General features: G+C 35.3%; 1 pseudogene; it reads right to left on the bottom strand.

The window, feature by feature from the left end:
* Positions 1–378: 378 nt before the first annotated feature.
* Positions 379–1073, bottom strand: LOC124104058 (olfactory receptor 4F21-like; annotated as a pseudogene).
* Positions 1074–9411: the final 8338 nt, after the last annotated feature.

Raw genomic sequence — 9411 nt, 5'->3', positions numbered from 1 at the left:
GGAAAAAAAGCAGGATGAATGACAATTACTTATTAATATTTCTCATCTTGTTTTATTTCAGGAGGAGTGTTGGATTACATGGTTGATAATCTGACTCTTTCACTTCAGTGCCTGCATGATGGACTCATGAATGAAGGAGGTGTGAGTGGCAGAGATGAGATCTTTTCATAAGTTCTTGGTCATGGTCTTTTCTCATTAAAAGAGCTGAGCTATAGCCATTGTTGAAAGAGACATGGTCAACAAAACATGGAATAAGGCCTCTTATTTTGGGTTATGTTAGCAAAGGAAACAATAAATGAGTTTTTATCAGGTGATGGCGGGGGGGTGGGGGTAGAAGGCCAGACAGAGAATTATGTGCGTAATGAAAAACAAAAATATTCAGTGTGATGTGAGCTAATAAAGTGACAAAAGTTTTGCATAGTTACCCGAGGAACATTCCCAGATAGTGAGCAAAATAAAGACATGGGAAAGGAGAAGCAGGATGAAGGTGCCCATGGTCCTGAAGCCACTGTTGGCTGCAACAACAAATTTACACTTGACCCCATCTGTGAATGAAAGTTGTAAGATCTTGAAAAAAATCACAATAAAACTATTTTATTAGGCACACAGAAAAGCAATCTTGTAGCAAAACCAAATTGAAGCAAAGACTGGGTCACCCTTCTCACCTAGCCAGTGATTACAAATGAAACATATTTTAGGATTCATGATTTTCAAGTAACGGAGAGGCTTACATATTGGTACCCATCTGTCAAATGCCATGACTATGAGTTACATCATCTTCATGTCTCCCCAGACATGGATGAAGCATGTCTGTGTTATGTGACCTTGGAAAGAAATCACTTTGTATTCATTTGAAACGGTTATGATTTCTTGGGGGATAGTAGTAGAGGAAAGGCACCCATCAGTGAGGGACAGGTTGGTCAGCAGGAAGTACATGCAGGACTCTAAATGAGAGTCAAAAATTACCCAAAGCAAATGAAAAGGTATCCTAGGATGAACCATAAGTAGAGAAAAGAACAAAGAAAAATGAGAAAAAGCTTTGTTTCTCTAGAACAACTGAGTTCAGTGATCATAGAATCATTTAGTCAACCCAGATATTGGGACAGAAAAGTGGATTTTTGAGTGATCTGAGGAGAAAAAATTAAAAAAAAACACATAAGCATCATTGGAACAGACATAGATAACCTATTTAGCCTGGTAATTAAATTAGATATATTTGGGGATGGAAAAATGAAGAATATTGAAGAAACAAAATCAGCAATAAATTTATCATGTAAAGGAGGAATAGTCAGGGGGAAAATGTGACAAAATTTTGCAGATGAAGTCAAAGGGGGTACTTTTGTTTTCATCTCAGAATTAAAGTAATTTTTCTTTCTCTAAAGGATTTCAGAATAATTTTCTTTATCACTACTTCCCTTGGTGTTTTCCCACCAAACTAAATACTATCTTTTCTATCATACCATTGTTAATACTTTCATATTACAGATGCCCCCTGACTTATGATGTGGTATCTCCAGATAAGCCATTATAAGTTGAAAATATCATGTTGAAAATGCACTTACTATGCACAACCTATCAAACACCATGTAGTTTAGAAATACAGTATACTGTAAAGTATCACTTGTTTTCCATTGTGTTTGTATGGCTGGCTGGGATATGTGGCTCCCTGCTACTGCCCAGTATCTGAAGACAGTATCATACCATGTATTGCTAGCCCAGTAAAAATGAAAAAAAAATTGAAGTGTTGTTTCTAGTAAATTCATATCACTTTTCCACTACCATGAATCAAAAAAAATTATAGTTGAATTCTCATAAGTCTTGACCATCTGTAATTGTATAGTTGCTTACCTGCACTATCTTAGCCCATTAATAGTCTCTGACTTCACTAGGCTTGTATACACATCCCATTGCTCCCTACCTTGGACATTTAAGATTTAAATGGAACTCAGGTACTTGGTTCATGACATGATATTACATGTTATCATGACCATTTTTTAAAATTTTTATTATTAGTTGTTCAAAACATCACATAGTTCTTGACATATCATATTTCATACATTTGATTCAAGTGGGTTATGAACTCCCATTTTTACCCTGTATACAGATTGCAGAATCACATCGGTTACACTTCCACTTTTTTACATATTGCCATACTAGTGTCTGTTGTGTTCTGTTGTGTTCTGACCATTTTAAGTTAATAGATTAATTAATGATGAATTAAAATAAAATATTGGAATCCAGGTGGAGTGGTTATGTGTTTGTAGTCCCAGATATTTGAGAGGGCAGAATCACTGGAGCCCAGAAGGTCAAAGTAAGCCTAGGCACAATAGTAAAACTGAGGGTGGGGGAGAAGAATTTAATAACATTGTCATTTTGTGCCTCCTATCTACATTTAACACATTGAGTTAAGCACATTATCTGTTTTAAATGTCCTAATGAATCCATAAGATGAATTTGGTTTTATTATCCCTGTTTTACCAAAGAAGAAACTGAGCCTCAGATGAATGAAGTGGCAGAGCCAGGACTAGGATCCTGACCTGAAGGACTTTAGAATCCCTGATGCTAACCGTGGCACTGTGTTCTTCAAGGTCAGCACCTCCAAGTAGTCTGTTGATCTCCTCAAGGATCTGGATTAATTAATTAACCTTTTTTTTCCTTCTTCACCATCGATTTTTCACTTTGCCTGACACAATGCACAGAGAATTTCCTCTCTTTTGAAAATCAAGTATATAAAGAATGAGGGTGGGATAGGAATTTCTTCTGATTTTATTCTACCCTTAAATCCTTAAAGGCAAATAAAGGATTTATTACATTTATTGATTAAACCCAAACAACCTAGGTTCTATTCCAGAAAATCATTTTGGAAAAGTTATTGAGGATACAGCATCATCACATATAAGATATTGCATACAATGATAACTTTTCAGTCATACTTCTTAATTACTAATTTTTTAAATTTCATATTGTCTTTTATTTTATTTATTCTAATTTGTTGTATATGACAGAAGGATGCAGTTTAATTCATATTACACATAAAGAACAGAATGTTTCATGTCTCTGGTTGTAGACAAAGTAGAGTCACACCATTTGTATTTTCATACATGTACTTAGGGTAATGTCCTATTCATTTCATTATCTTTTCTACCTCAATTCCCCTTTTCCTTCTGCTCCCTTCCCTTTGCCCTATCTAAAGTACCTCTACTCCTCCCATGCTCCCTCACCATCCCCACTATGGATCAGCATCCTCATATTAGAGAAAACATTCAGCATTTGGTTTTGGGGATTGGCTTACTTCACTTAGCATTATATTCTCCAACTCCATCCATTTACCTGAAAATGCCATGATTTTATTCTCTTTTAATGATGAATAATATTCCATTGTCTACATATACCACAGTTTCTTTATCCATTCATCTACAGAAGGGCATCTAGATTGGTTTCATGGTTTGGCTATTGTGAATTGTGCTGCTATAAACATCGATGTGGCTGTGTCCCTGTAATATGCTGTTTTTAAGTCCTTTGGGTATAAACTGAGGAGTGGGATAGCTGGGCCAAATGGTGGCTCCATCCCAAGTTTTCCAAGGAATCTCCATACTACTTTCCATATTGGTTTCACCAATTTGCAGTCCCAGCAACAAATATATATGAGTGTGTCTTTTTTCCCCACAACCTCACCAACACTTATTTTTGTTTGTATTCTTAATAGCTGCCATTCTGACTGGAGTGAGATGGAATCTTAGAATAGTTTTGGTTTGCATTTCTCTAATTGCTAGAGATGTTGAAGATTTTTTTCATATATTTGTTGATTATATATCATCTTCTGAGAAGTGTCTGTTCAGTTACTTGGCCAATTTATTGATTGGATTATTTGTCTTTTTGGTGTTAAGATTTTTGAGTTCTTTATATATCCTGGAGATTAGTACTCTATCTGATGTGCATGTGGTAAAAATTTGTTTCCAAAATGTAGGCTCTATATTCACCTCACTGATTGTTTCTTTTACTGAGAAGAAGCTTTTTAGTTTGAATCCATCCCATTTATTGATTCTTGATTTTATTTTTTGTACTATAGGAATCTTAAGGAATTCCGGGCCTAATCCCACATGATGAAGATTGGGGCTACTTTTTCTTCTTAGACTCAGGGTCTCTGGTTTAATTCCTAGGTCCTTAATCCACTTTGAGTGAGTTTTGTGCATGGTGAGAGATAGGGGTTTAATTTCATTTTGTTGCATATGGATTTTCATTTTTCCATTTTTGTTGAAGAGGCTATCTTTTCTCCAATATATGTTTTTGGTGCCTTTGTCTAATAGAAGATAACAGTATTTGTGTGGGTTTGTCTCTGTGTCCTCTATTCTGTACCTTTGGTCTACAAGTCTATTTTGTTACAATTGCTGTTTTTGTTACAATTGCTCTGTATTATAGTTTAAGGTCTGATATTGTGATGTCATCTACTTCACTCTTCTTGCTGAGGATTGCTATAGCTGTTCTGGGTCTCTCCTTTTTCCATATAAATTTAATGGTTGCTTTTTTTTTTATTTCTATGAGGAATGTCATTGGGATATTGATTGGAATTGCATTAAATCTGTATAGTGCTTTTGGTTGTATGGTCATTTTGACAATATTAATTCTGCCTATCCAAGAACAAGAGAGATCTTTCCATCTTCTAAGGTCTTCTTTAATTTCTTTCTTTAGCATTCTGTAGTTTTCATTGTAGAGGTCTTTCACCCCTTTTGTTAAGTTGACTTCCAAGTATTTTATTTTATGTTTTTGAAGCTATTGTAAATGGGGTAATTTTTCTAGTTTCTCTTTCAGAGGGTTTATCACTAATGTACAGAAATGCCTTTGCTTTATGAGTGTTGTCTTTATATCCTGCTACTTTGCTGAATTCATTTATTAGTTCTAGAAATTTTCTGGTGGATTTTTTTGGGGGTCTTCTATGTATAGAATCTTGTCATCAGCAAATAGTGCTAATTAGAGTTTTTCTTTTTCTATACATATTCCTTTAATTTCTTTCTTCTGTCTAATTGCTCTGGCTAGATATCAAGAACTATGTTAAATAGAAGTGGTGAAAGAGGGCCTTCCTGTCTTGTTCCAGTTATTATAGGGAATGCTTTAAATTTTTCTCAATTTAAAGTGATGTTGGCCTGAGGCTTAGTATACATAGCTTTTACAACGTTGAGATATATTTCTGTTATTTCTAGGTTTTTCTAGTGTTTTGAACATGAAGGGATGCTGTATTTTGTCAAATGCTTTTTCTGCATCGAATCATTCTTATCTTTAAGTCCATTAATGTGATGAATTCCAATTAAATTGATTTCCATATGTTGTACCAACCTCCCTGGGATGAACCCCACTCTATAATGGTGCACTATTTTTACATGTTTTTTTAATTTGATTTGGCAGGATTTTATTGAGAATTTTTCATCTATGTTTATTAGAGATATTGGTCTGAAGTTTTCTTTCTTTGATGTGTCTTTGTCTGGTTTTGAAATTAGGGTGATATTGGCCTCATAGAATTAGTTTGGAAGTGTTCCCTGTTTTTCTATTTCACAAAATAACTCGAGGAGTATTGGTATTAGTTCTTTTTAAAATGTCTTGTGGAACTCAGCTGTGTATCCATCTGGTCCTGGGCTTTTTTCATTGGTAGGCTTCTCATGGCTATTTCATTGCTTGAAATTGATGTGTTTAACTTGTGTATATCATCCTGATTCAGTTTGGGCAAATCATATGACTCAAGAGACTTGTTGATGCCTTCAATATTTTCTGTTTTATTGGAGTACAAATTTTCAACATAATTTCTAATTGTCTTCTGTATTTCTCTAGTGTCTGTTGTGATATTTCCTTTTTCATCATGGGTGTTAATAATTTGAGTTTTTTCTCTCTTCTTTTTGTTAACATGGCTAAGAGTTTATCAATTTTATTTATTTTTTCAAAGAACCAACTGTTCGTTTTGTCAATTTTTGCAATTGTTTCTTTTGTTTCAATTTTATTGATTTCAGCTCTGATTTTAGTTATTTCCTGTCTTCTACTGCTTTTGGTTTTGATTCGTTCTTCTTTTTGTAGGGCTTTGAGATATAATGTTAGTTCATTTATTTGTTGACTTTTTCTTCTTTTAAGGAATGAACTCCATGCAATGAACTTTCCTTTTACTACCATCTTCATAGTGTCTCAGAGATTTTGATATGTTTTGTCAGTGTTCTCATTTACCTCTATGAATTTTAAAATCTCCTTTTTGATGCCTTTGCAACCCATTGTTCATTCAGTAGCATATTATTTAGTCTCCAGTTGTTGGTTAACTCTATTTTTTATTTTATCATTGATTTCTAACTTCATTCCATTATGATCTGATAAAATGCAGGGTAATATCTCTACTTGTTTGTATTTGCTAAGAGTGGCTTTGTGGCATAATATATGGTCTATTTTAGAGAAGGATCCATTTGCTGCTGAGAAGAAATTGTATTTGTTCATTTTTGGATGAAATATTCTATATATGTCAGTTAACTCTAAGTTATTGATTGTATTATTGAGTTCTATAGTTTATTTGTTCAGTTTTTGTTTGGAAGATCTATCTAGTGGTGAAAGAGCTGTGTTAAAGTCACCCAGAATTATTATGTTGTGGTCTATTTGACTCTTAAACTTGAGAAAAGTTTGATGAATGTAGACACTCCATTGTTTCGAGCATATATATTTATAACTGTTATATCTTGTTGGTGTATGGTTCCCTTGAACAGTATGAAATGTTCTTCTTTATCCTTTTTGATTAACTTTGGCTTGAAGTCTACTTTACCTGATATGAGGGTTGAAACCCTTGCTTGTTTCTGAATTCCATGTGAGTGTTATGTTTTTTCCTAACCTTCTACCCTCTGTCTGTGGATGTTTTTTCCTATGAGATAAGTCTCTTCAAGGCAGCACATTGTTGGGTCTTTTTGTTCTTTTAAATTCAATCTGCCAGAATATATCTTTTGATTGGTGAGTTTAGGACATTAACATTTATTATTATTATAGTAACATGATTTGTATTCCCAGTCATTTTTGTTTATTTTTGGTATTTAACCTGACTTGGTTTCTCCCTTTGTTTAGTTTTTATTTTCGTGTAATACCTCCCTTTGCTGATTTTCATTGTTTTTCATTTCCTCTTCATGGAATATTTTGCCAAGAATGTTCTGTAGTGCAAGTTTATAGGTGTAATTTTTTAAAAAAACTTTTGTTCATCATGGAAGATTTTTATTTCATCATAAAATCTAAAGCTTAATTTTGCTGGATATAAGATTCTTGATTGGCATCAATTTTCTTTCAGAGGTTGGTATATGTTGTTCCAGGATCTTCTAGCTTTCAGGGTCTGGCTTGAAAGATCTGCAGATATTCTAATTGGTTTCCTACTATATGTAATCTGATTTCTTTCTCTCATGGCTTTTAAGATATTCTTCTTTTTCTGTATGCTAGGCATTCTCATTATAATATGCCTTGGTGTGGACCTGTTGTGATTTTGTACATTTGGTGTCCTGTAAGTCTCTTGTATTTGATTTTCCTATTCATTCTTTATGTTTGGAAATTTTTCTGATATTATTTCATTGGGTAGATTTTTCATTCCTTTGGTTTGGAACTTTATGCCATCCTTGATCCAACAAACTCTTAAATTTGTTCTGTTTATGTTATCCCATAATTCTTAAATGTTCTGTTCATTGTTCTTACCATCTTCACTGTATGGTCAACATTCTTTTCAACATTATATATTTTGTCTTCTTTGTCTGAGGTTTTGTATTCCAAATGATCTGTTGGTGATGCTTTTAATTTGGTTTATTATTTCTTTCATTTCAAGGATTTCTGTTTTTTTTAGAACCTCTATCTCCTTATTTAAATAATTTCTTGCTTCCTGTGTTTTCTTATGGAGCTCTTTATTAAAATGGTCTTTTGCTGCTTGTATTTGCTCTCTTACATCATCCTTTAATTCAGAGAACATTTTAATTATGTACATCCTGAACTCCTTCTTTGTTATTTTTTCTGCTGTGCTGGCCATGGATTCTAATAATTTGGCATCTTGATTTGTGTGGGGGCACTGTTTTTCCTTAATTTTTTTTCATGTTGTTCATGTGTTTTCCCTTCTAACACTGAGGATCCAAGTCGTTACTATTTTTACCCTATAGGCTTATAAAGCCCTGTAGGGTTCCAATATCTCTCCTGCCCAGCCAGTGTCCCAAGCTGGGATTTTGTTCATGGTGGGCAAAGGTGAGACTTACGCAGTCAAGGATAAGAAATAAAGAATGTCCATGCACTTCTGCCCTTTTCAGTGTTTTTATTTACTCAAATCATTCAAGACAATTTTACTCTATAGGTTCTTAATCAATACAATGACACTCCTTAATGCTGGGCACTGCAATGGAGATATTCAATCCAAGCAAAAAATTCTAAGTTAATTCTAAGCAATGTAAACACACTTAATCATGACAGACTTATTACAGACATTACCTCTGCATGCTAAGTTCAAGTGCCAGATTCAGAGTCTCATGTCTTAGACCTTAAGTCCAGCAGATGCAGATTCACTCAGACTGCAGTGATCAGGTCAGGAATCAATGTAGGATTCTCCTGATGAGGAGTTGATGGCAGGTTGAGGAGGGTTGTAAGGAGACATTGCCATTCTCACCATAGTTAAGAGGCTGCTGTAGAGTCTGAGAGTGGTGAGCATGATGCAGAGGAGAAGGCAGATGATGAGGAGAATTGGGGTGTCAGTCTAGGTTCTCATCAGGCTCTCCAGCATGAGTGCATCAGTATCAGCTGGTTGTAATGTCTGTTCATTTGCTCCATCATTTATACTACATTTTGGACTTCTGCTCGCCCTTTAGGTCTCTCTTAGCTGTTACCAGGTTTCTTAGTGACATCTTACATCTTACAGAGGATATATGTTCTGATGGTCTCTGCCCTGATATTATAACTCTGACTCTTATCAGGGTGAAGGCAAATGACATGTGACTTCACCCTGACTCTTATCAGGGTTGTGGAAAGTGACTTGTTTTTATTAGTCTATGCCTGATTGACATATTGAGGGCTCTGTAGACTTGTGCCTGGTGGGCTCTGTAGACTTGTGCCTGGTGGGCTCTGTAGACTTGTGCCTGGTGGGACTGAATGGAGTTAAAATGGAGTTGCTTAGGCTAAGACCATCCTTACAGTTAGGCTAGGGCCATCCTTACAGAGTTGCCCACTAAAGATGGCGACAAAGGTGTCCCAATATGGAGGCAGCTGCTTTCAGAGATGAGGTATCGGTTTGGGTGGGGCTGGGTGTTGAGCGACTTGTTCAAAGATGCAGCTCGGTGGCATGCTGTGTTGTGGCTGTTAGCTGTCTCCAGACCCAGTGCAGGTCTCAGTGGGTGTTGGCAGGGCTGTCTTGAGCCTGCCTGTGCTCCATGCTGGGTCCCAGAT

This window comes from Marmota monax, unplaced genomic scaffold (genome assembly GCF_021218885.2).
Source record: "Marmota monax isolate L192 unplaced genomic scaffold, Marmota_monax_Labrador192_F-V1.1 WCK01_AAM20220418_F8-fsc00001, whole genome shotgun sequence".
Classification (NCBI taxonomy): Eukaryota; Metazoa; Chordata; class Mammalia; order Rodentia; family Sciuridae; genus Marmota; species Marmota monax.
This window is presented reverse-complemented; position numbering and strand designations above follow the sequence as displayed.